The sequence below is a fragment of the Macrobrachium nipponense genome, chromosome 32, assembly GCF_015104395.2.
Source record: "Macrobrachium nipponense isolate FS-2020 chromosome 32, ASM1510439v2, whole genome shotgun sequence".
NCBI lineage: Eukaryota > Metazoa > Arthropoda > Malacostraca > Decapoda > Palaemonidae > Macrobrachium > Macrobrachium nipponense.
In genome coordinates this window covers 39250908-39275385 of record NC_061094.1, presented here as the reverse complement: position 1 = coordinate 39275385, position 24478 = coordinate 39250908, and the positions used below count along the sequence as shown (strand labels likewise).

Sequence of the window (24478 nt, the reverse complement as noted above, 5' to 3'; positions counted from 1 at the left end):
ATTCGTCCTAAAGCTGTGTTCAGATTTTAGAGAATGGGGATCTCTTAAGTTCCCCCTCATATTTTTGGGTTTCACATTTTTGGTGGAAATTTAATTTAGAAGAAATTTGTATTTTGCCCAACAGTTAAAAAAAAAAGAAGTTCAAGAGTGGCTGTTGTACTTTCCTGGGACTGGCCTGACAGTCTTAGTAATGGATCTCTCTCACTTAAATAGTTTTTTTTTTTTTCTATTTGCTATTTTCTTACAATACGCCATACCAAATTATTCGGTAAAATTCATTCCTTTATTCTACATCTGGACAAATCTGCTGTACTACAAAGTTTTCTTTCTGATTTTAGCATGCCAAGTTATGAGTCACAATTATACTCTGGTTTTTTCCATCTGTCCATCCGCTTGTGGTGTTTGCGCATGGTAACACAGCGTCACGGGCTTTAAATAATATCCTATTTCGAATATTAAGGTGTATTTCGCATACAGCAAATTATTAAAACACTTTTCAGTTGCAAATGTACACCAGAAACCCTTTTATTTACCTAAAACTTACACATAGCGTAACAAATTTAAAGCCCGTCGGGACGCATATTTCCCAAGTCTAGAAGAGTTTGGGGATGGGAAAATTAGGACCAATCAAAGCGCGTGGAGCTGGTCTATGACGTCACAAGCCACGTCTTTTAGCTACACTGTCTCATAGCCATTACACTGCCAGTCACAATACCAAAGAAAAACTTCCCCCATTTCACAATTTACGGCTGTATGACCTATACATTTTAGTAAGATATATCTACGTATATGCAACACTACTTCAACAAACAATATATTCTTCAAATGAGATGCACTGTGAAATATATTAACCGTTATTGGCTTCTCCCCCTTGGTGATAGCGCTCAGTGTCCTCCTAATTCCTGCTCACAAAGTCGATATTTACTGCAAACAATAATATTTTCATCGCGAGTGCTAAATTATATGTTTGAACATGAGTGTTTAATGCCATTTAGAAAGAGTTGCGATAACGCTTGGGATGAATAAAAAATATATAAGATGGTAAAAATGATTGTACATGACCTGTAATTAGCACTACAGATTACAGACAGGAGGCCAAGAACTTCGCGGCACTTCCAGGTTGCCAGTCAGCTGATTTCCGGCTAGATCTAGCCGATTTTGGCAGAATCTAGCCGGAAAATATTTCATCTAGCCGATAGCCGGAAATATCAGCCGATTTTCCCAGCTGCCTAGCCATTTTTTAGCCGATTTTTAGATTTATTGCTATTATTATTATCATTGCTAGTTTCGAAGAATAAACAAAGTAAATATTCAAAATTTGGCAGTTATTATGGCTTTTAACATATAAGGATATATATTGTCTCCCAGCATTGTGGGAGAGGCTAGATATGTGGCTGTGATACCAGAATCGATCATTTTGTCTCATTGAAACGATACTGTTATTTTAACCATTTATAGGTATATGATTCGCAAGCATAGCAGAATATACAGTGAATCTCAAATTACTGTATATTAAGTAAAGATGTATAACATATATTAGCATAATCATTATAAACTTTATTCTAACAGAATAAATAACACTGTAGGCTACTATAAATGGGCGGAGGAAATTGGTCTGTATAAACTTGTGATTTGACGTTCAATTCATGTATGGTTAGGGAAAGGAGGAAAATTCTTTTTGTATGTTTGATATTTATGAATAAAAAACTATTAATGGATATGCAGGTTGGTTAACCTTTGTTGCAATATATTCGAGGTTCACATTCCAAATGGAATTCTCATTTTTGAAATATAAAGTCGGATTAGAAAAATAATAGATTTCATTAGGAGGTGGGATAATCTTTAACTTGAACTCTTCCTGATATGAACGTGTATCTCGTACTTATTACACAACGATTAGAATGCTATGTAAGCTTTTACCAGTGTGCTTCTGTTTGTAGGCTCATCCAGACGAAATTTTCAATAGGCGAGATATTGCTAGCATTTCAAGCATGCCTAAACAGGCAACATACAAACAAAAGTTCAGAAAAGAACTACAAATGCATTACTACATATACGTTTATGGTTTAAACCGTATGTCAGAAACTTGTGTGTCATATAATTTTCCAAATGAAGTGCTTGATTTAATTCCTTCAAATGATAAGTATCGAAGTCACAAGAAAGCACAATTGATCAACCTGGACCATCAAGTACCGTCACCGACGAAGCAGATATTGAGGATGATGATGATGATCTAAACATTATATTGCAAACTATGTAAATATAACAAGTGTGAGTAATTATGATACACTGAATAATTTTTTTCTATTGTAGGGATTCAATTTGTTAATTACCATTTATTGAACAAGTAAATATTTTCTTTAGATTAGTTTCAATTAAACTGAACATGTCACTTTTAGTGCCTTTGTTTACTTTCTGAGCTCAAATTGAGAGGATATATATATATATATATATATATATATATATATATATATATATATATATATATATATATATATATATACATATATATATATATATATATATATATATATATATATATTATTTATTTATTTTATTAGCATGGAAAATTATTTTCATTGAAACATATTTAATTTAAACAATTAAACAACATTTTTCTCCATACTTTCTAAATCAGAAATGCTTAGGTATTTACTTTTGAAACTTTGTTCAGAATTTAAAAAAAGTAGTTTATAATGATTTAAATGAAAAGCATTGATTTTGTAAAAATTAGGAAGAAAATAACCTTACAATAAAGAAAAAAAAATTAGCCGGTTTTTTTTAGCCATTTTGTTTTCTGTTAAGTCTAGCCGGAATTTAGCCGATTTTAGAGCTTGAGTTAGCCGATTTCGGCGAAAGGCATCTGGCAACACTGGGCACTTCGACTCGCATAAAGAGTCTTGGACTTTGAAAGTGACTATTTTTAAAAGCATGGAGCATAGAAGTTTTCGTTTTTCAGGCGTTACTGCCTGTTGTTTCAGTCTATAAAAAGGTTATTATGTACAGACCTAAAAATATAATTGCCTTATGCTTAAAAGAAATGTGGAGGATACAGTTTTGATGACAAATTTATGCACCCCGTAGGGGGATAATGTCATCAGTACACCTCATTCTGTGTAATGTAGGTATGAAGGTTCTTTGCAGCGTCCTTTCGGCGCCTAGCTGCAACTACTTTTATTCATTTTACTGTTACCTCTGTTCATATTCTTCTCTTCCATCCGTATCGTCCACCCTCTCCTTAGCTGCTTCATGGTGCAAACTGCTCTGAGATTTTCCTCCTGTAACACCTTGCAAACCTATCCCTGCCTTTAATTAATACAAGGTGAATATTTGCATAAAATTTTCTGTTGAAAGAGAGTTGGAAAAAAAAGTGTCATCCGTATTTACTTTAAAGCATATTGCAGTTCTAATAAATTTATGCATCAATTCTGCTCTAGTTCAGCTTAGTACAAAGTCTAATGTAAACTCAGTAAATAGGTAGTATTCTGTACTCCTATAATTGCTAAAAGTATTACATACTAATGAAATACTCATTTTGATTCTTTGCACACAATGACTGACAAGTACAAGAGGTTTGCTAAGAATATTAAGTAAATTACATAATCAGTGTTTCATTGTACACAATGAATTTAAGCAAAAATCCCGTAAGGGCTTGCTAAAAATATTCAATACTTAAATTTATTATAATTTTTATTTTTTTTGTTTGTACACAATGTATGAAAAGTAAAAATCAAAAGCAGAAAGTCTTCAATAAAAACTATATATTTGTACACAATGAATGACAAGGACCAATTAGGTAAGGACATCTGGAAGGTTTTATGAAAATGGAATTCACCTCAAAAATGCAATTTTTTAGTACAGCTTATCAAGTACAGCCTTGAATAACAACCGTATTCAGATTAGCTACTGACAGGATGCGTTTTGTCACGTAACTATATTTGGTTACAGAAGGCTAACTTGGATCACCAAAACAACAATATCTTAGGTTTCCTTAAGGGCACATTAGCTCTTGAAATAATTTAATGATTGAAGCTGATACTGTGTCCCTGTAAATAGTAGGACTATATCAGTCTGATTCCTGTTCATGGCCTAGTGATGACCAGTATATTGCTTTCATACAATGGCCAGTAATGTGCATTACTACGAAATAGCATATGTCCATAGAAATCTGTAGTGTAAGCCTAATCCCTCTCTCTATGTTCCCCTACAAACAGGTCAGATACCATCATTTTTTACCATCTTGTATATTGTTTGATTAATCCCATGAGTTATCGCAACTCTTCGTAAATGTAAATGGCTTTAAACATGCATTTTTCAAGTATATAATTTATAAATTCGCGATGTGAAAATAATATTTACCAAGAGGGAGAAGCCAATAATGCATAATATATTTCATGTTCTATCTCATTTGAAGAATATATTGTTGTTAAATTAGTGTTGTATTATGTTTATATATATCTGACTAAAATGTATGTCATACAAATCGTAAACTGTGAAATTGAGAAGAAAGTATTTATTTCTTCGGCATCGTGACTGGCGGCAGAAATGGATATAGGACTGAGGAGGAACTAAAAGGCGTGGCTTGTGACGTCATGGATCAGCTCCACGCGCTTTGATTGGTCCTAATTTTCCCCATCCCTAAACTTTTCCAGACTTGGGAAATATGCGCCCGGGAACGCAGTGTTACCATGCGCGACCACCACAGGCGGATGAACAGATGGAAAAAAAAAGGAGTATGGTAATGACATGGCAACAGACAGTTCCAAGCCAGGACAATGGGGTGGGTTTTGTTGTTAAGGGTAATACAGAACTTGCAAAACAGACGACAAATCCAAAGCAGAGCTCTTCCAGTGAAAAGCCCTCCAGTGGGTACCCAAAAAACTTCAGCACGAAAGGAAAAGAAAAATTCCTGTTGCAAATTATTATCAAATTATATATTACTGATAATAGGTAGTAACCAAACTAGTATCAAAACATTCTTTTGTAGATCTAGCACAAAGGCTAACTTTTAATACTAAAATACAGATCTAATTCAGTAAACTGCAGACATTTAAAAATTTTTGTAATTTGGTAAGCTGGTTAAGTTGCAGATTCTGGACAAAATTTCCTGTTAGTTGACTGATTTCCAAAATGACACTTGCTGCAGATGGAAATTTGGACATGCCAAGTATTCATATGATTTCTTGAAGTTTTGTCCATTTTTTAGCCTTTCTTCATTCTTGCTGTCCAACACCTAGTGTTACTTCATCGTGCGCCTGTGGGGTTTTCACCGGTTCCACATTAAGGCACATCTTTGTATGACATTTTTATTTTCTGCTCTCTGCTCCAGTGCTTGGCTTTGAGAACCTAAATTTTGTAATCAATCAATCGGTCAATTAACAGTATCTCGACGGCTTCAACCTTCTTTTTTTCTTTTTATTCATATTTAATATCATCGACTTTACTTTCCATAATTGAGAATTGGTTCAACAATCCCTTCATATGTTGAAAGTATTTTTTTTCTTTACTTTCATAGACTATTCTGTGGCAAATCTTTTACACGAATCATGGTGATTTCATTTTTTTCATCTTTTCGGCGATTCTCCTCTCTTCTGAACCTATCCATCGTCAGTTGCATATACTTCCAAAGATCTTTAAAAATCAACGTTTCCATTCTTTCACCATCTATATCAACATTGCTCCATCATGATAATCTTATTCTTGTTCAAATTCACTTGCAACTTTCTGGTTAATATAGAATCATGTAGAAACATAAGACTCTCCGTATGAAGTTTAGATAATTTGTTAATCAACAACATTGAATAAATACGGAATGTGGTACCAAAAAATTAAAGTATTGATTGGTGATTTGTTTATAGAGAAATTTTTAAGCAAAGACCTAAGTATGGGAAAGGAGTTTTTGCTACCTTTAAAGCAACGCTATAATATCTGGTCTTGAAATTATTAGGTGTGGATTAAAGTGTTTTTTATGTAATATTTTACACTAGTTGATTCTGTCTTGCATGATATCAATCTTTCATGTCACAAAGGAGTCTGTTTTTCATAATCCTGTGTTCCTAATCTCAGTGTTCAGTATGACCAGTATCACTGACATAAAATAAATGCAAAATTCTTGTGGATGAAAAAAAACAAAAAAAACACTGCAAGTGCAAAAGAAAACTTCCATGCGTATATTTCCATTCATCTTTTGCTCCTCACCATCTTTTATTCTTACTACGCAAACATACAAATAATAATGTCCTGAGGAGCAACTTTTTTTTTTTTTCTTTATCTTGACGCTCTGTTCAATATATAATAGAAAACTCAAGATAATATATTCTAACAAGGCAACACCTGCAGTCATGTTTCCTTCTCCAAAACTTAATCCAATTTCATCTTTCAGTTTAACTGATCAAATGGTGAGAACTTCATTGAGTTCTTATTTGTATTGCGAATTTTGTACTATAGGTAGGGCAGACTATCTTCCGCAAATGCCTTGCCTTGAAGTTGACGAGTGAAAGGTGAGTAACACGATAGTAGTGTTACGTGTATTGGTTGTAATTTGGAATGAGAAATTTGACTCTGGAAACTTAAGATGTCTCCAAGAAGTCGGTAACATCTTGGTTACCGGTTTCATACGCATTACGGTGGAAATCTTGAAGATCCTACTGATAATCTCACTAAGTGTACTACTAGGAATAAATATTTTAATTGCTTCCCATTTCAATTTCCTTTCAGTATTACTGTCATTGAAAATACTGGCAGTATTTTGGTACTGTCAGTACACTAAACACACGTTCGGTATTTAAAGTGTCGTTACATTCAGTGACCGATATCGAGAGGTTGTCGTTATTGCGTTCTAGTCAAATGGGGAATAAAGAGAAAGCATGTATTGCTATTATTTTTGACTTTCTCGTCAAAGAGAAAACGGAACCGCAAAAAGTGGGCCAAAGACTGGCTTGCAAAACGTAAGAATTACACTCATTTAAACCTGTTAAATGTATGAACAAAAAAAAACTACAGATATGGAAGACTTTGCCACATTATTTTCGGATGGACTAAATAAGTTACAACAAACTTTTAGAGATGTTGAGACCATATATAACCGAAGAAGAATACAGTTATAATGGGAAGCATAGATATCTGCCAATGAAAGACTGGCTATTACTCTCCATTATCTGACAACTGGACGAAGCTTTTCCGACCGACGTTATTCAGGAGTCATGGGAAAATCAACAATCAACGGAATAGTACATGAAACATGTGCAGCTATAATTGCTGTCCTCGTGGTACAGCAAGGTAAGGCAAACATAAATAGGATATTGATTCAGCATATTACCGACATTATTTATTTGATGGTAATACTAATTATCGTTGTCCCCGTCACTTAGAAAATCATGAAATACTGAGTCAGTGGTTGTAATTGCGTCATGAATTGTTTACTGGGTCACTATGGCTGTTGTAATCACTTGTTGATGTCGATGGTCGAGATAATGGTGCATTTAGGGTGTCACTACCCGAATTGTTGATCTTAACAGAATTTCGGTTCGGTAACTGAATGACGTCTTCAGTGCCGGCCTAACCTTTTGGAGAATAGAATCATGGATTTTTTTTCGACCCCTTTGCGAAAGTTACTTCGCAACGTATATATTTATTTTCTTCTTTACATCTTCGACACTTGCATCAAATTTGATTTCTTTATATACTTTCAATGATTTCTCATATGCTGGTTGTTTCATGTCTCTTTTCATATAATTTTCATTCCGAATATCCCACAGTTCTGGTAAGCGACGATTTAATAGAATAAAATCCTGAAGATCCATTTTCCCTTCTTCCTTTCCTGCCATTGTAACTACCACAACAGCTTGGATAATACTGATGGGAATGACAGTACAGCCAACACACCATCAGTAACAAGCCCGCCAAAATTAATGACAGTAATACTGATAGTGTGTACGCCCTTTAGATGTGTAATCTTGTGAATCTTGATTAATCGTGGTTTGGAAATCTTAAAATATATCCAGGGATATAAATACAGAAGAGAAGATAAAGAAGAGTTTAGGCATTTCATTATTAATCTTAATAATCAGCTTTCTTTCGAATTAGTTAGTTCCGGTCTCCAGTAATCCATCTCACAGACTATTTCATGCTTCTTTTCCAACAGATGTCACCGTTATTTGTTTTGACGTAAAGTTTTCTGTAAATGGGATTGTATGTTTGAGAACTACTCCTTGTTTGTTCACTCAGCCAGTCGAGAGTCGTTCGTCACTCGTCAGTTGGTGCCTGGAAGTGAGTGAATCTGGTAGTTTTTAGCGATTGGCTAAGGGTTGTGGGAAAAAAATTTCAAGCAAGGTTGGAGAACGACTATTGGCGATAACGTTTTTCTATGATTATCCGTGGTTCATGAAAGCAGCATTATTGTTGTGAGGTGAGTTGTGTAAATATATTGTTGTAGCTGATACTATATTTAGATATGTGGCTTTGGGCGATTAGGTTATGAAATTACCATGAGGGGCTATGGTGGTTAAAGCAGATATTAAGGCTAACGAAAATAAAACGACGATGGTGAACTGGGTTGAAGTTAATGAGTTAGTATGGAGGAATTGGCCCTTTAAATTACTTAATACTGTGGTTATGATGTCATAATAATTTTAAGTTGGAGAATTAAAAGCCTCATCTGTGAATAATAGGGTAATTTTGGTTTTCTGCTCTGGTTACTGTGGGAGTAATTCAGAAAATGCTGTTGGAACTTTAGCATAACGGCTTCATATTCGTCATCGATATGATTATTTCAAAAGTAAACCATGATTACATTTGAGAACCTTTTTCGTCGATGCAACATTTGTGTAAATGATCTCCGTTCCTTGCTGTAAAATAAATTATTTGTTTTAACTCCTCTCCAACAACGAAATATCGGAAATGGTAGGATAGCTAATTGACACTGCATAAATTACTCTCTTTCAAGTATTGAATGTTTAGGATTTAAATGGCGCTGTATCTACCTTCTGTATAACAAATTAAGCTTGATGTAATCGGTAATGATAAGCCTTTTGGAAACTTAAGTTGTAAGTTTTTTTTATCATTCTTGGAAATTTAAAACTTGTCTTCGGAATGGAAGAGTCTGACTGCCAAAATTACAGGAGATCAACGCCTTAAAATTTGGCAGTACCTTCATAAAATGCTTAACTCTCGAGTCTTTTCAAGTTGGTCATGTTATATAAATGAATTGGCAAGGTAATGCTCGCGAACTTTTAAAAGGACGAGGAATTTATTTAAGCGGCAGTTCAAATGGTAAAATTTGCTTAGAGAATTAAGTAACTTTTCACCCACCTCCATAAAAGAAATCTACGACGAGGGGTTTAAAGTTTTAGATCTCGATGATAATGGTATGGATAATGAGGATTGCGCTCCCCTACATCAGTAGATTATAAAACTGAAAAACTTTCATCAGATAATTGAAAAAAAGTGTAAAATAAGTAATAATTTAACACCTTCGATCTTGGTTCTTTCAGCTTGGTTTAGATTGTTTTTTATTATTGTGAGGAACAATCGGACTAACAAAAGCCAGTTGACCAGAAACCTGACATTACATAAAATAGCTATTATAATCTCGCATCTGGTTCTCCCTTTAGAACTAAAGGTGAAATCAAAGTGCGTCGCCAAAGTTACTTCTAGAAATGGCCAGTCCTTTAATCCATGGTAAAGTTTTCCAGCCTTCCAAGTATTGTAACAGTTAATCTACAATGAATTTGCGCGCACATTAGGTGAATGGGCATCACTTTTAGTTGTGGACAATCAGGCCATCCTTTAGCAGATTGTAGAACCCGTTTTAATTGCATCCACTCTGATGGTGGTCATCTTGCATTCTTTTGCTTTAAAGTTTGCAATGATAGTGTAATGAATCAGATTCTCATTCTTGTAACCATTCAATGAAATTTACCTCGCTCCTTCATTCTCCTTGAAGCATCGATACCTACCTTTCCTCATTTAGACGACATAACTGCTTTTCCAAGCATGAACGTCGCTGAATGTTTTAAACTGCTGCTTTTGAGGCTGACATTTAGGAAATAATAATTACTTAATTGCGAAAGCAAAGAGGATCAAGGGTGTGAGGGCCGGTATTTCCTCAACCAGCTTAGTTGTCTTTTCTTTTTGAAGTACGACTCGCCTCAAAATGGCAAACCGCAGGGAGAATTGTCAATATTTGTTAGACACTTCGTTAGGTGTTTATATTCTGGCCGAGGTATTTGCAAGGAAGAACTTTCCTTATTTCGAGACTCATGGTATGAAACTTATATTTGTTTTATCTCCTTGGGTCCCCGGGGGTAAGGGGGGATGGGTGAGAAATATTAAGAACCTTTCACATATAGTCCTTTCGATACAAAACTTTTGAATTAGTAAAAAATTTCTTTTTTGCATATCCACTGAATCACTGTGTAAACGAATTTGGCTTTGAATGACTACCTTTCACACGTTTTCCTTTATATCGACTTATGTCCTAGAGGTTACGGCGCTGAATGGCTCTTTGGCCTCAGTGCCTGCATGGGCTTTTGTCCTAAAACTCATCCATCCATCCATTTCATGAGTTAGGAATATTTGATTGCAAAATTTTACCAATAATTTCTATTTGTTTGCCTTTGGGTACTATTATGTTCGAGCGACTTTTTTTTCTTTCTTTCTTTAGCAGCAGATAAAAAAATAAGAAGGAATGAGGTGAAGGTCGTGATTTGGACTGGCTCGAAGTACTACCTGGTAACACTTCAGTTTCCTTTTTGTTCTAGTAATAACGGTAATCAAATGACATAACACGCGTGATCTCAGAATGGATGAAGAAAATCCAAATGGTTTAATTGTACTTGTTCTCTCTACTGAAAAAAAAAAAAAACTTTCGCCCTCTTCATCTGAATTTTTAGCCACATAGCTACTTTTTAAATGTGGATTTCCTTCACCTTTGAGTAAGTGTTGAATTTATTATAGTAATCTAATTTAGTTTCTCAAATTACTTCGACGCTCAAGTTTGTGAGAGATAATTTGTAATTTTAACTGGTTTGCTTTAAACTGGGGACAGATTCAGAAACGGGCCCCCTTTTCTTTACCCTTTATCTCAGAGTGAATCAAATGAATAAAGGCCTATGTAATGCTCTTTGAATCCTATACTAAAAGATTAGCTTGGCAACTATCAAGAAACCTTAGTCAAAGTGATTAGTTGACGTAGATAATCTGTTGTGTTTTACTTCACTGCAGTAGTCCCGGATTTTAATATTGTAGAGTTGTCTTACGTTAATCTGACCTATGGTACCATACATTGACCAGGTAGCGCTAGGGCAAACTGAATTATTAATTTTACAACTTGGTAAATTTTAAAAAATAAAAGATTCCCTTCTGCACTTTTTGTACTTGTTAGAGATTTCAATATTTGTTCCCTTTATATATTTTCATCGTGTTCTGTTCAGTTTATAAGAGAAAGTTTAATTAATTTTCGTGTTGTCAGTCTTTATTCTCTGGCCATGGAATTTTATGTTTGGTTCAAAATATATTGGAGTTATTCATATAATATTTCTATATGTTTAAACAGTGAGATCCCCAAAGAAATTAAAGACATTTGATTGCTACAATTAAACAATTTAGATGAAGTATATAATAAAATTCCATTACAATTGGTTACTTAATTATTAAACCTAATCATTTGATTAATAGTATTAACAGAATGCAGATGTGTTAATTTAGTACATCTGCATCATTCTGTTATTATGTTTCCTAGCAAAAATATAAGTAAACCTTTCCCTGTCGGTATTCTTTGCCTGTCCTGGTGGATTCCAATTACCGATACACCGGACAATTTATGATCACACAAAGAATTTCTGAGGTTCTTTGGATCTTAGTGAAGAGAAGCTTCGCTCACAAGATGCAGATGTTAGTTGTAATGCAAGAGCAATGATTAACATTGTACAAACCTGAAAATGCATCTTTAAAAGGAACAAAAAAGCTGTCAAATCCACAATGTTGGCAATTTTAACCCCATCAGATTGTTTTAAGTTTTACTAATCGTTTTGCTTGTTGCAGCTCAACATCTAAGAATTCAAGATCAACATTATACTTACCTGCCATTGTCTCCAACTGGTTCTGATGTAAAAATTTAGGGGAGGAAGGATCAAGAGATGTATTGAATGGAAAAGGGATTTGTTGGCATCATCAAATCTTGACTCAGTTTCAGTTAGTAGCCTTTTGTCCATTACTGGATAATAGTGTGTTTTTGTATCCTTCCTGTTCCACATGCTTACACACTTCTCTATGTCCAGTTGCTTCCAAGACAACAGCATCCTTTAGATGCCTCTGTAATTTTATGTATTCTTTGCTTGGCAGGTGAAACCTCAATATTGTGTGTCTGGGACATCGCAACTGCCTTCTCCCAAATGCTATGCCAAGCTTTTTTTGAGCGCCCATTCTTTAATTCCTGCTGGATATATCAATCATTTGGGCAGCTGCTGACAGATCTAAAGACGGTGACTGAAGCATATCTGACACAAGCTTCGTTTTGTGTAAAATATGGGTGAACATCACTAAGCATAATATATATGCAAAATTAATGTTCATTAATAAACTTCCTGCAACTGTGCACGCCTGCCTGTGGGGTGGCACTGGGATGAAGAAATCTCTTCAAGGGTACTCATGACAGCAGGAAAGGTATCAAGCAGAAACCTTACATGATAGATACTGACAAGATTATCTTGTATCACTGACCCTTTTCAGAGATCTAATTTGCTTATTAGGAAACAATTCCTTTTGCTTTGCAAGATAAATTTCATGTGGTGTGTGAGGACATCAATCTATAAATTTCTTTTAGTAAACTAAAGAAAGAGTCAGCCAGTCGAACTGATTCTGACACTGTCAACAATAATAAGATTCAGTCTGTGATTATAAGTGAATGTAAGCTGCTTGTGGTGCTAACTCTTCTCGCACCAGCTGCTGAACTCCTCGATTCACTCCACTCATTACAGAACCCCATCATATGTTTGCCCCACACAAGTTTCTGGGATCAATTGAACACAATCTCAGAACCGTGCACAAAACTGTCTTTAAGTGATTTAGCATTAAGGTTGTGAACCCAAACAAAGTCCAAGAATTTTTCATGTATATTGTTCTTGTACACATAGCGAACAACTACTGATAATTGCTCTTTCGTACCGATATCCCTGGACTCCTCAATCATGACTGAAAAGTACGTATTTGAACTCAATCCTTCTGAAATTAACTCCCGAATCATTTGGGCCAGTAGAGCAAAAATTTCATTCTGAATTTTTGGGCCGGTGTATTTAACTCTTTCTTTCCTTTCAGTCGAGTTTTCACTATATCATAATTTTCACTTAACAACTCTAAGATCTCCAAGAAGTTACCCTTATTTGGACTATCCACATCTTCTTTATGGCCCCTTTGCGCAATCTTTTGTCTTGCTGTCAGACAGAGGACTCTAGCTACTTGTTTGATATAGTGTCTGTTATCAATTATAGTTTTCTCATGGGCAGAGTAAGGGCAGCTGCAACTGTACTTCCAAATTCTATGCGTTGTTTAAACTTTTTCCATGCACAGAAAGCTGCCATATGATAATCACTAAGCTGCTGATGAGCAAAACCAGCCTCTTTTTCATTTGCTTTTTTCCATTGACAGTATCCAGTAGTTGTAAATGCAGTTTCAAGATGGAGATTTATTAGGGAGAGGGAACATCATAAAGCAGAAGCAATAAGCAGCATCTTGACTAACAGAATATTCAAGCCATTTGTGTGAATCATACCATACTGACCTAAAGGCACGATGCTTTTTCCAAAACCTTGTTGAAGGGAAAATTACCAGTTATGGTCGAGTTGGAGAGACTGTTCTTCCTTTGCTTATGTCGTCAGGTCCTAGAACTGAATGTTTATGTTCAGAGGCTTTTGGAATACATGATGTTCCTGGTGTCACTGATGCTGTAATACCTATGCTTCCTCTGTCACTGTCAACTGAATCAGTTTCACTATCAGATTCAGCAGAATCTAACCAAATGTCTTTTCATAGTCTTCAGTGCTTTGTCTCATCAGTAGTTTGACGTTTCCTACTTGAAAAGAGAAGGTTCATTCGGATCATCGGCAGTTGACTGCCTTTTAAAGAAACTTTTTATGTTTGCTTGCATGATATAAAACTGATGTTCGGGAAGGTGACTTGGACTAAGACAATATCTAGAAAGTAGAGAAAATGCATAATAGAAGTTGCTTTATTGCATCAGAATAGTGATTAAATATAATCTTAATCATACCTTTTGCAAATAGAAATGATTGCACTCTAGCTATGTCACAGGATCATTTGTAAAAATTATTTTCTGTACATGATTTGATTACATATCTTTCACACTAACATAACGTTTGGAAAACGAATACGTATACTCCTGAGATGAAAATTGATTCATTTCTTACAGTTAATATAGTAAACCTCCACTTATCTTCGTATACAAAAAACATCCAAACTACTTGATGTAGAAAACTTTAACATTAATAATAATAATAATAATAATAATAATAATAATAATAATAATAATAATAATAATAATAATAATAATATATAGAAAATTACACTTAGGTTTTACTACAAGCTACATGAACTCAAAATGGGGGGGGGGGGGGGGGGGGGGGGGGGGGGGGGGCAACGTGCCCCCCCCCCCCACAGTTACGCCTATGTGCTGTGTCCCTTGGCCACTTTGAAAAGTATTTCAAAGCTGTTACTGCTTAATAAGGGCTACAGTACCTTATAACCCTTACAGGTTGCTTCTTACAAGATTATGTTGCTGTATAAATTTACATAATGAATAGAGACTTAAAGTTGCTATAATTATAGTTAAGACTCTCAAGCTTATATATATTAAAAAGCATATTGAATTTGGGAATAATATTTGTCAGGTTAGAGATTACGGACAAAGGCGAGCAACACATCAGTAATGGAAGTCGACAGGGTATGATGAAGCTGTAATGAAATGGAGGTTTAGTGATGCTGCTTAGAGACTTGGCGTCCTGCTACGTCTTAGGAGGAAGACAGTGTAGGTGGAATCTCAAAAATTTGTAATAAGCATTGGATAGTTTATCAATAGGCACTTTCAGAAAGGAGTCCTCTACTTTTAACACAATTTAACTAACGGCAAAATATTAAAATAGTTGTGCAAATCAGCTTTCAAATGTAAACATTAGTTACTTGAAATTTAATCTAAATTGGTGTATTTCTTGTATACAAAATGGTAAGTCTCACATTTTGAATTTAGCATTATGAGAATTGTTTTGAGAAAACCAAATACTGTATCTTAGTTCAGCTGGTGACGTAACAAGTTCTGTATAAGAGTTCGTTCAACGTAGTTTTATTTTAATTTTTGCTATAGCAGCTGTTAATTTTCATTTAGTCTTCAACAAAGAACATGAACTCAAAGATTCCGTTTATAAAAGCCATATAGGCCGAGCATTTTAAAAACCATTGCTGAGAAATTTTTTTACCAGAGAAATTATTTATTAAATATCTTCTTCCAGGTTTCTACAAGACAAGAGATTATGTTGATACCTGGCTCCAAATTTTACATTCGAAATACCGAATGAAAGAGAAAAGAATATTTAAACTGCAGACATAATTGGATCAGCTGTTTGTTGCAAGGTAAATATGTAAAGATAAGCAAGGAATAATATTTTGAATGTTTTTGACGAATACTTTACATTTTGATGGTGAAGCATATAAACTCCATTTTGCTAGTACCTACTGTAAAAATATTTAATAATTTAGGTAATAGAGCTTTCAAGATATTGGCTTGTGACGAATTTCAAGTAATAATTTAGGTAATAGAGCTTTCAAGAATTTGGCTTGTGACGAATTTCAAGAATAATAGGTTTAGGTAATAGAGCATTCAAGAATTTGCTTGTGACGTATTTCAAGTAGCATGCAATAATCCAAAATAAAATTTAAGGAGTTCAGATTTGGTAGTTTAACTTTCGAGGTCTTGGCATCTGATATTATTGTGCAGTGTAGCTCTAAACTGTTGGTGCAAAACAATTTGACAAGTTAGGTAAAGCTTTTTGGATCCTAATTTTCTTTGTATTGAATTGGTAGAGCCATAATGGAGATGAGGATTAGGGGTTTTACCTCTGGAAGTATATATATACCATCAGCTTCCTTTGAAAAATTTGACATTAGTTTTTAATGTCCTGTTGGCCCACGTTCTTGTAATTGAATGGTTTAGGTCCAATCATGCCACTATAATGCTGTTCCTTGTCAATCCTCCTCCTGGCTTAATGGAGTCGTTAATTTATGCAATAATTCCTTTCCATGTCCGTTTACTTTTTTTCATGGTTTCAACTTAATGCCATAATGCCATGCATTTTACGGTTTAGATGTCATTGTCGAGCTTTTTGCCGGTTTTATATCCGTACCACATCCTTTCGAGTTTTGTTGAGCCCTCATATCTTATCTCAACTGACCTTTGAGGTTAATGAAGTTTGTTTCTTGCATATATCTACAAGTAATAATTTATGTCGATGGAATTATCTTTGGTTTTTTCTTCCATGATACTTTGAAAACTGTTGATAGGTTCTCGCCATACTTGTTACTCTCGAAGTTTTGTCTTTATAGGATCATGGAAATTTTGACCAAAAGTTTGTCATACTGCACTTTCTTATTAAGAGCTTGGGGATATTTTTCCTCTCCCTTCCTTAGTTGCAGTGTTTTACTGATCTTCAGTTTTCTTTTATCCCCTACATCATTTGAATATCAATAATACTAACACACTCCTTTCTCATTCGTCCACTCAAGGTATTGCCAAGAATCAAAGATGGTTCTATTCGTGGTTCCCTTTAAACAGCAGTATGGAATGTTGCTATTATTTTTGTCTGTAGCTTATTTTTTTCTTAGAACTTATGCACTTTGTTTGTATGGTGTTTTTACGTTGCATGGAACTAGTGGTTATTCAGCAACGGGACCAGCGGCTTCAAGTGTCTTCCGAACTCCGTCGAGAATGAACTTTTATCACCAGAAATACACATCTGACCCCTCAAGGGAATGCCTGAGCATCGAACTTGCGGCCCGAGGTGGCAGGCAAAGACCATACCAACCATGCCACTGAGGTGGTAGATGCACTTTGTGCTTCTCAATTGCAAGTGGACTAAAAATCCCAAGTTAATTTTCTTTTACACTTGTACATTGTCCTACTTAGACTGGATTCTTTCCATCAAAGTAGGCTCTTTCACCAGGTGCTAAAGTTAATGTAGCTTGTACTTTGCTTCAAGTTTGTCCCCACAGGGAAAAGTGGTAAATGATTATTATCATAATTTTCTACTGGCACTTCCAATGTTCACCCATGCTGTGCAAGGTGTTATTTGATTCCACAATGTTGTTGAGAGAGAGAGACACACAAACATACACACACGCGTGTGCAGTTGGCCTCTATTGAATCCTTATGCTTCATGATGTTTAACAAGTACTCAACCAAATTGGTTAAAACCATAAATGTTAATTCCATGATACTTCGTTTTATCAATTCATTTAAAATGTCTTCAAAATACCTTCTAACTTTATATACTTTTCTAGAATTTGAAGACTTTGTGATGTAAAATTTGAGAACTTTGTGAAGGTGATTACATTAAATTTTCTGCATCAGATTTACTGGCACTTGTCTAATTTGTTAAAGTATTTAAAAAAACTTTTTAATCCCGTTAAAAGGGTTCTTATACTGTCAACAATTTCTGCCATTAATTTGAACTCCACTTTAGTAACATCTTTTAGGTACTGGATAAATTTAGTCTGACATTTTAGTCAAAAAATGATTGCAGAAGTTCTTGACACTAATTTTGTTTTTGCCTTATTTCAGGAAAATTACAAGAAACAGCAGGAAGAGAGGGAAGAAAAATCCCATGAGGCAAGACACCTTCACGGATAAAACTGAAATTTGGTGAAAATTCTATGGAGATTAAAGGACAGAGTCCTCAACCAGAAGTTGCAGGGCAGATACTAACTGAAGTTACGATGGACTGAAAGTCTGATGAAGTGTGGGAGTGTTTTATGGGAGAAGCAGGAGTCCTAACCAAGCGGCAGTCTTTAACCAGACGAGTCTCTTAAGATATTTATACTGCCACAAGTCAAAGTTGCAGGGTAGTTCATATTGGTGAATTTGTACAGGTTGCAAACCTGAAAGAGAAGGAAGCTCTGGAGCAGAAATCACCACTGGAAAGTTCTATACTGACTAAGAACCTGGATTAGTGCAGCTTTCTCAATTGGTAATCATATGGCAAGGGAAACCAAACTGGTGAGAGCTAAGGTGGGTGAGCTGGCTGAACTGTAACGCAGGCCAGGTGATTACAAGACTGGAAGGGATGTTGAAAACCTTAGCTGTAGCTGCTGTACTGAAAGACGACCAGGAATTTGCATACCACACGAATACGTAAGTTCAACGTCCTGTTGAAAAACCTCGGCAGAAGAGCTTAATGGGACCAAGTAATAAACAGGAGAGTAATGGGTGTAACAGTTCTAAAGTACCAGGCATGATGATAAATCTTTATCTGAAATCAACAGGCATGGATTTAACCAGGCTGCTGCTGTTTTTCCTATTTGTTTATAAATCTGTGAAAACCTGGATGAAATCATACTTTTAACACATTCAAATAAAGATTAAACATAAAGATTAAACACATTTAACCTTGGGTTATTATGTGGTAGAATTGAGCAGGATTCCTGCCGTTTCCAAACTTATTCTCCACAAATCTTGTGCTTGGGCTTATGCTCCACAAAGAACATGCCCCTTTCAGCCCGCTGCTTTCAGTTTCAATTACAACATTCGAACCTGGTAAAAAAAAAAAAAATACCCAATGCACTAAAAACAGATTCCTTCAACACTTTTTGTATACCCTTATCACTGCAAAGCCTTAACTGTAGCAGGATTCAAACCTGCATTCAGTATACACAATGTCATGTTAACCCACCTGCCTATGTGGTCTGGCAAGTTAACACGACCTTGTTCTGATATATACGTAATGAAAGAAGGTTTTGAATCTTACTACAAACATCAGACTCTTTTCACTTAGTTCTTACATCTATGTAGTGACAAACATAACCAAAAGTGTGAAGAAATCTATCTATTGATAGTTTTTATAAATACATGAATATCTAGTAAAAAAAAATTGTAAATTCTAAACTGATGGAGGTTTTGTGTAATAGTTGCAAATCTGCAGATTGGTTAATCGGGAAGATGAATAGCAGTAGTAACTTCCTAACTTGAAAAACTGGATGACTAGCTGGAATCTAAAGGCCTGTCCACACGACCGGTCCTGATCAGCAGACCTCACCTCTAACGGGCACACTTGACGGGCAAACCGTCAAATTGCCCGATGGGTCTTGTAGCAAAATCACCATGGTGGTGCCCGATGGCTTGAGCTTCGACCCTGACAGACAGACGTAAACGTTAACCATATACATTCCTTATACCGAGCCATTCTTTGCACCGTATTCTTTTTTTTTTCTTCTTTTTCATCACACACAAAGCAATTATCATGCTACACTGTCTTCTTTGCGGTAGGCACCATGTTTATCGTACCGCACTGAAGACACTACTGGCATTGTCGGGCACGCCCACCTCTCCATCGCCTTACCCGTGTGGACAACATTCACGGGTGAGCCCGCCAGAATTTGCCCGTCAACCCCGGATCTAGCCGATCATGCCTGCTCGTGTGGACAGGCCTTAATAGTAGCTGTCTGGCATAGTAGTAGATGCAGTAGTAAATTCCTTCACTGAAAAACTGGATGACCAGCTGTAATCTAACAGTAGCTGTCTGGCATAGTAGCAGATGCAACTGGAATTAGCAGAGCAGGAGTCCAAACTGAAAACATTGTTTTGGTTGAAATAATCTGTAAACAATTTAACTAGCCACTTTAAAGAGAATAGTTTATGATGATTTAAACACCTGTGACCAATGAAGTCTAGTTTTCAACACAAATGAGTACCATGGAAAAATTTACCAAGGGTAAGTAAAAACTTAATAATGAAGGCATTAACCATTATTACATCTAAAGGCATTAACATAATTAATTACATCTAATTCAACCTAGGTGATTAAAAAACTATTACATCTACAGGCATTAACAATTATTACATCTAATTCAACCTAGGTGATTAAAATTTAAAATCTTTTGAAAAATTCAAATTTATATAATTAAACTCCTTTGATAAATCCCTTTAACATTAAATGGAAACTTTTTAGTAAAATGGACTATTTATGACCTATTTTCCTTAGTCTAATCCTCTGAACTGAATATTTCCTTTATGACTGACTGCAATAACTGGTATCATAGTAAAAAAAAGGAACATTAAAAACATCGGTATATACTATAAAAGCTAGTGTGTTCACTATACCAGTCACATACTTCTCAAGAAGGTAGTGCCTATTGTATGAAGAATCTGGTTTATCAGCAAAATTTTGGTGGCAAAGTAATTGTTCCCCCCTGGAAAGCACATACTATATCCTTTCTGTCCTGCATTTTTATTCGGCTATGAAAATCTGAAAATAATTTTTTAGTAAAGTGAACTTCTGGTTGTAGAATTATAATTTTGAGGAAAACACAAGTATACACAAACTTAAAGCAGGGGATCACTGTCAACAGCACAGATTGCACTAAACCTGAACTTTTGTTAAACAGTATTCCTCTTAGGGTCACAAGTTAGGTGTCAGCAACGAAGTTTTAGATAAACTTGACTTCTGTTAAACAGCATTTCTCTTTTTGTGTTTCACCTTCAACACTCATGCACAAGGGTAACATACTAAAGGATAAACAAACCCCCCCACAAAAAAAAAAAAAAAAAAATGGTCAGTAGTACTAATGACAACCATGTGGGAAAACTATTACAATGCCAACATTACAAAGGTTTGCCAGAACAATGCCGACAGTGAAATATCAAAGGTTTGCCAAGTGAAATTAAATAAAATCAATACTGGTATAAGGAAAAAAGATTAACAGTAGAAATGAGGATACCAGGAAAAATTTTTTTTTAGAAACTACGATCTCTTTAGAATAAATTCTTTTCATCTCCTGTAGAATTTCCTTAAATCTTTAGTGCCCAAGCTTTTATTTTTTTTTAGACAATTACCTAATTGTATAGCAAAATTTCGGTGTCTCAAAAAATATATTTTTACTTTTTAGTGCATTTGAATAAAAGCTTTTTTTTGCAAAAATCCGAAGAGTTTCATACAAATCCGGAGATAATGGGAGATGTCACTGTATGGTCACTAGATGTCACTGCTGACCTACTGGTTATGTAAGGTACCTAATGAAATTGATATTTTGTTGAGCCAAAGGAAGTTATTTAAGAATCAACGAACATGTGAAAAATCTTAAGTTTCATACAAATCTTCAGATACTGCGAGAGGTCACTGCAGGGTCACTAGAGGTCACTGCTGACCTACTGACCATGTAAGGTTGTATTGCCCCCAGGATTAAGTAACCATGCAAAATTTCAAGACCATGTAATGAAGGGCTCAGGTCAAAAACATGAGATACTGGGAGAGGTCACTGTAGGTCACCGCTGACCTACTAATCATGTGAGGTTGTATTGACCCTTGGGATTGAGTAACCATGCACATTTTCAAGTCCACTGGGCAAATGGATCAGGTCAAAAATTGCATTAAAAGTTCTGACCAAGACAAACATAAAAAAAAAGCAAGCTAAATAAAAGCTTTTAAAAATTACAAGAGATCAGGACCTAGCACCTGGTTATAGAAAAAGGGAAACAGCGAAAGGCCTCATAAAATATCTGGTAAAGTACTCCATTACATGGCAAATAAAATTTTAATAATTTGTTCTACCTATTACTTCAGTACGTATTTTCATCTTTATGTGGCTTAAATAAGTGCAGTACAATTAATTTTTTACTAAGGACTTTAAATGACACAATTAGGAAAATTTTGAAACGCTATGACATTGAAAACTAACTTTAGCCTTAAATATGAGAAAAAGATGCACACCAAGGCATTTTAAGTGGGTTCACTACCTGCACCTATTAAATACTGTTTTAGGAGTCACGTACACCTCCAAATCAAAGCTCGGGCCAATTTCCACGGAAACTGGAGTACAGTACATGAATGGCAAATTTGATCTTCCACCGAGGAGAATACTAAGATCTGCTTATAGAGGTTTCTGTACAGTAGAAGAAAAACACCACTGTATTTATGACCAATTAATAACTGAGGAGTCTGATTACAGGAAACCCATATTAATTTTGACAAATGCTTATCTTCCTATGAATCATTTGGAGTATTAATGCTGGAGTAATCAATGGGCTGAAAAAGTACCCTTACACCAACGATGTTGCAAAATTTCCTTCTAATTTACTGCACTCCATAGTTAAACATCATTGGGTTGAAAATAACTACATTACACCTAAGATTTTGCACAATTTTCTTATAATCTACTGTACTTCACAGTTGATCCTAAAAAGATATGGGAAACCATATCTTTATGCAGGGACTTAAACAGTACTAGTATATATATTTGCAAGCATTACTTTTATCATGTTACACTCACAGCCAGTAACCAAGAATTACTCTCCTTTTCCTTGTGCAATCAATAATTAGAGTGACTTCCAAATAAATACTGTACCTGATTATATTTTCCAACACCTTTCACCTGTGTAAACCACTGAATGGTTTTCTAGAAAGGAACAGCTTAACTGCAGTTTTCACATATGGCTAGTAACCACCTACACATAACTTACACTTAATTACTACTTGGGTCATATTTGTGTGTACTACATCAATACAGTCCAAGGTTAGAGCCATTTCCTTAGTTGCAACAACACAGGACTATCTTACTTGTAATTAAGGCATGAAAACCAAGCCATAAACACAGGTAACCTGTAAATTTGAATCAGTTTCTTAGGCAGGAAGCAATTAATCAATTTGACTAAATTTACTAAAATAACTGTAACTGTTACAGAGCTCTTTATTTTACAATTTTAACTATATATAATTTTATTTTCTAGCTCATTATTTAACCCTTGACACACGCAAAATTTACCGGTTACTTCAATAATTTTCATTTTATGCACAACGTAAACTTTATGAAAAAGGGTAACTTAATGGTATTTACCTTAATCCTTTATGAATAAAATATGTTTTCTACAACTTCATGCATAATAATGGAAAATGTCTTCAAACCTAGTATTGCTAGTACGTACTGGCGGACTTAATAGAATTTTCATTTTTTCTTTCTCATCTTTGGTATTTGCGTTGGCAAATCACAAATCCTGGACTGGAGGCTCTCCTGTAAGCCCCTTACAAACTAGCTCATTTTACATTTGCAAATAGGGTATAGTATTGAGTACATTGGGTGCATTTGTGTTGATTGGGTACATTGGGGTTAATTAGTAAATTAGTCGCAATAACTGAAATTGATTACCCTTGTATCTTGGGAACATTTTATACTGTATGTAAACTGCCATGCATTTAGTACGCTAGGTAAATTCTGTAAAAAGGTTACCAAGATAGCATCTTGACCCTTTGGATAATCGGCAGTTAAAAAATATTTATTTAAATGGGTTGGAGAGTTGAATATAGCAATCTGAATCTGTTGAACATGATTCCCTCTGTAATGGCTCAATTTGTTAGTACCATTTACTTATTTCAGAAAAAAAAAAAAAAAAAAAAAAAAAAAAAAAAAAAAATATACATTAATATCCTAATATAATCTTACCTCTCTGTGAAACAAAATTCCTGTGTACTATACTGCCCATTTTGCATTAGGTATAGTGTCCTCCACAAAACATCTGTGAGGGCAACTGTTATCACTATTCTAAACAATGTGTACAACTCCCTTTCTCCGTTGTTTCGAAGGTACATCTAGTAAGGCACCAATCCTGGGTAACTGCAAAAATAAATGTAACAACCCATTAAGACACTTTAGTTCACCATATTCATAATTCTTATTCTACTATCATGTATTGCATGGCTTCCAATATTTACAGGCAGTCCCCGGCTTATGACTGGTTCAGCTTACGATGCTTTTTGATTATATTCATCAGAAATTATTTCCAGGTTTATGACGCATGTTCCAGGGTTACGACACTTATGACGCTGATCTGGCGGAAGAAATAAGACTCCAAAAATGCAAAATAATTAATATTTGAAGGTGTTTTTGATGAAAAATGCAATAAAAATGCATTTTACATAGTACTTTAAAATACACCAAAAGCATTAAAAGTAAGGTTTTCTCAGGATTTTTTACTATTTTCCGGCTGACAACAATTTTCGGCTTACAACGCGTCTCAAGAACGGAACCCCCATCGTAAGCTGGGGACTGCCTAGTTAACTTTTGTACCTTGCCAGCACAAATCATGGAATAAATCTCGTTTCATAATTACAGTACTATAAAAAAACCCTGCAAAATTACATACTATAAACAAAAAAACCCTGCAAAATTACATTGCTTTCAACATAAACTTATGATAAACTGGGGATGGGAC

At 35.0% G+C, this 24478-nt stretch overlaps 1 long non-coding RNA gene across 1 annotated transcript; it reads left to right on the top strand.

The window, feature by feature from the left end:
* The first annotated feature begins 8242 nt into the window (after nt 1–8242).
* Nucleotides 8243–19096, top strand: LOC135207126 (uncharacterized). The gene is made up of 4 exons (XR_010312890.1): nt 8243–8407; nt 14904–15040; nt 15519–15639; nt 17843–19096. It is a non-coding gene; the product is annotated as an uncharacterized LOC135207126 (long non-coding RNA).
* The last annotated feature ends 5382 nt before the right edge of the window (nt 19097–24478 follow it).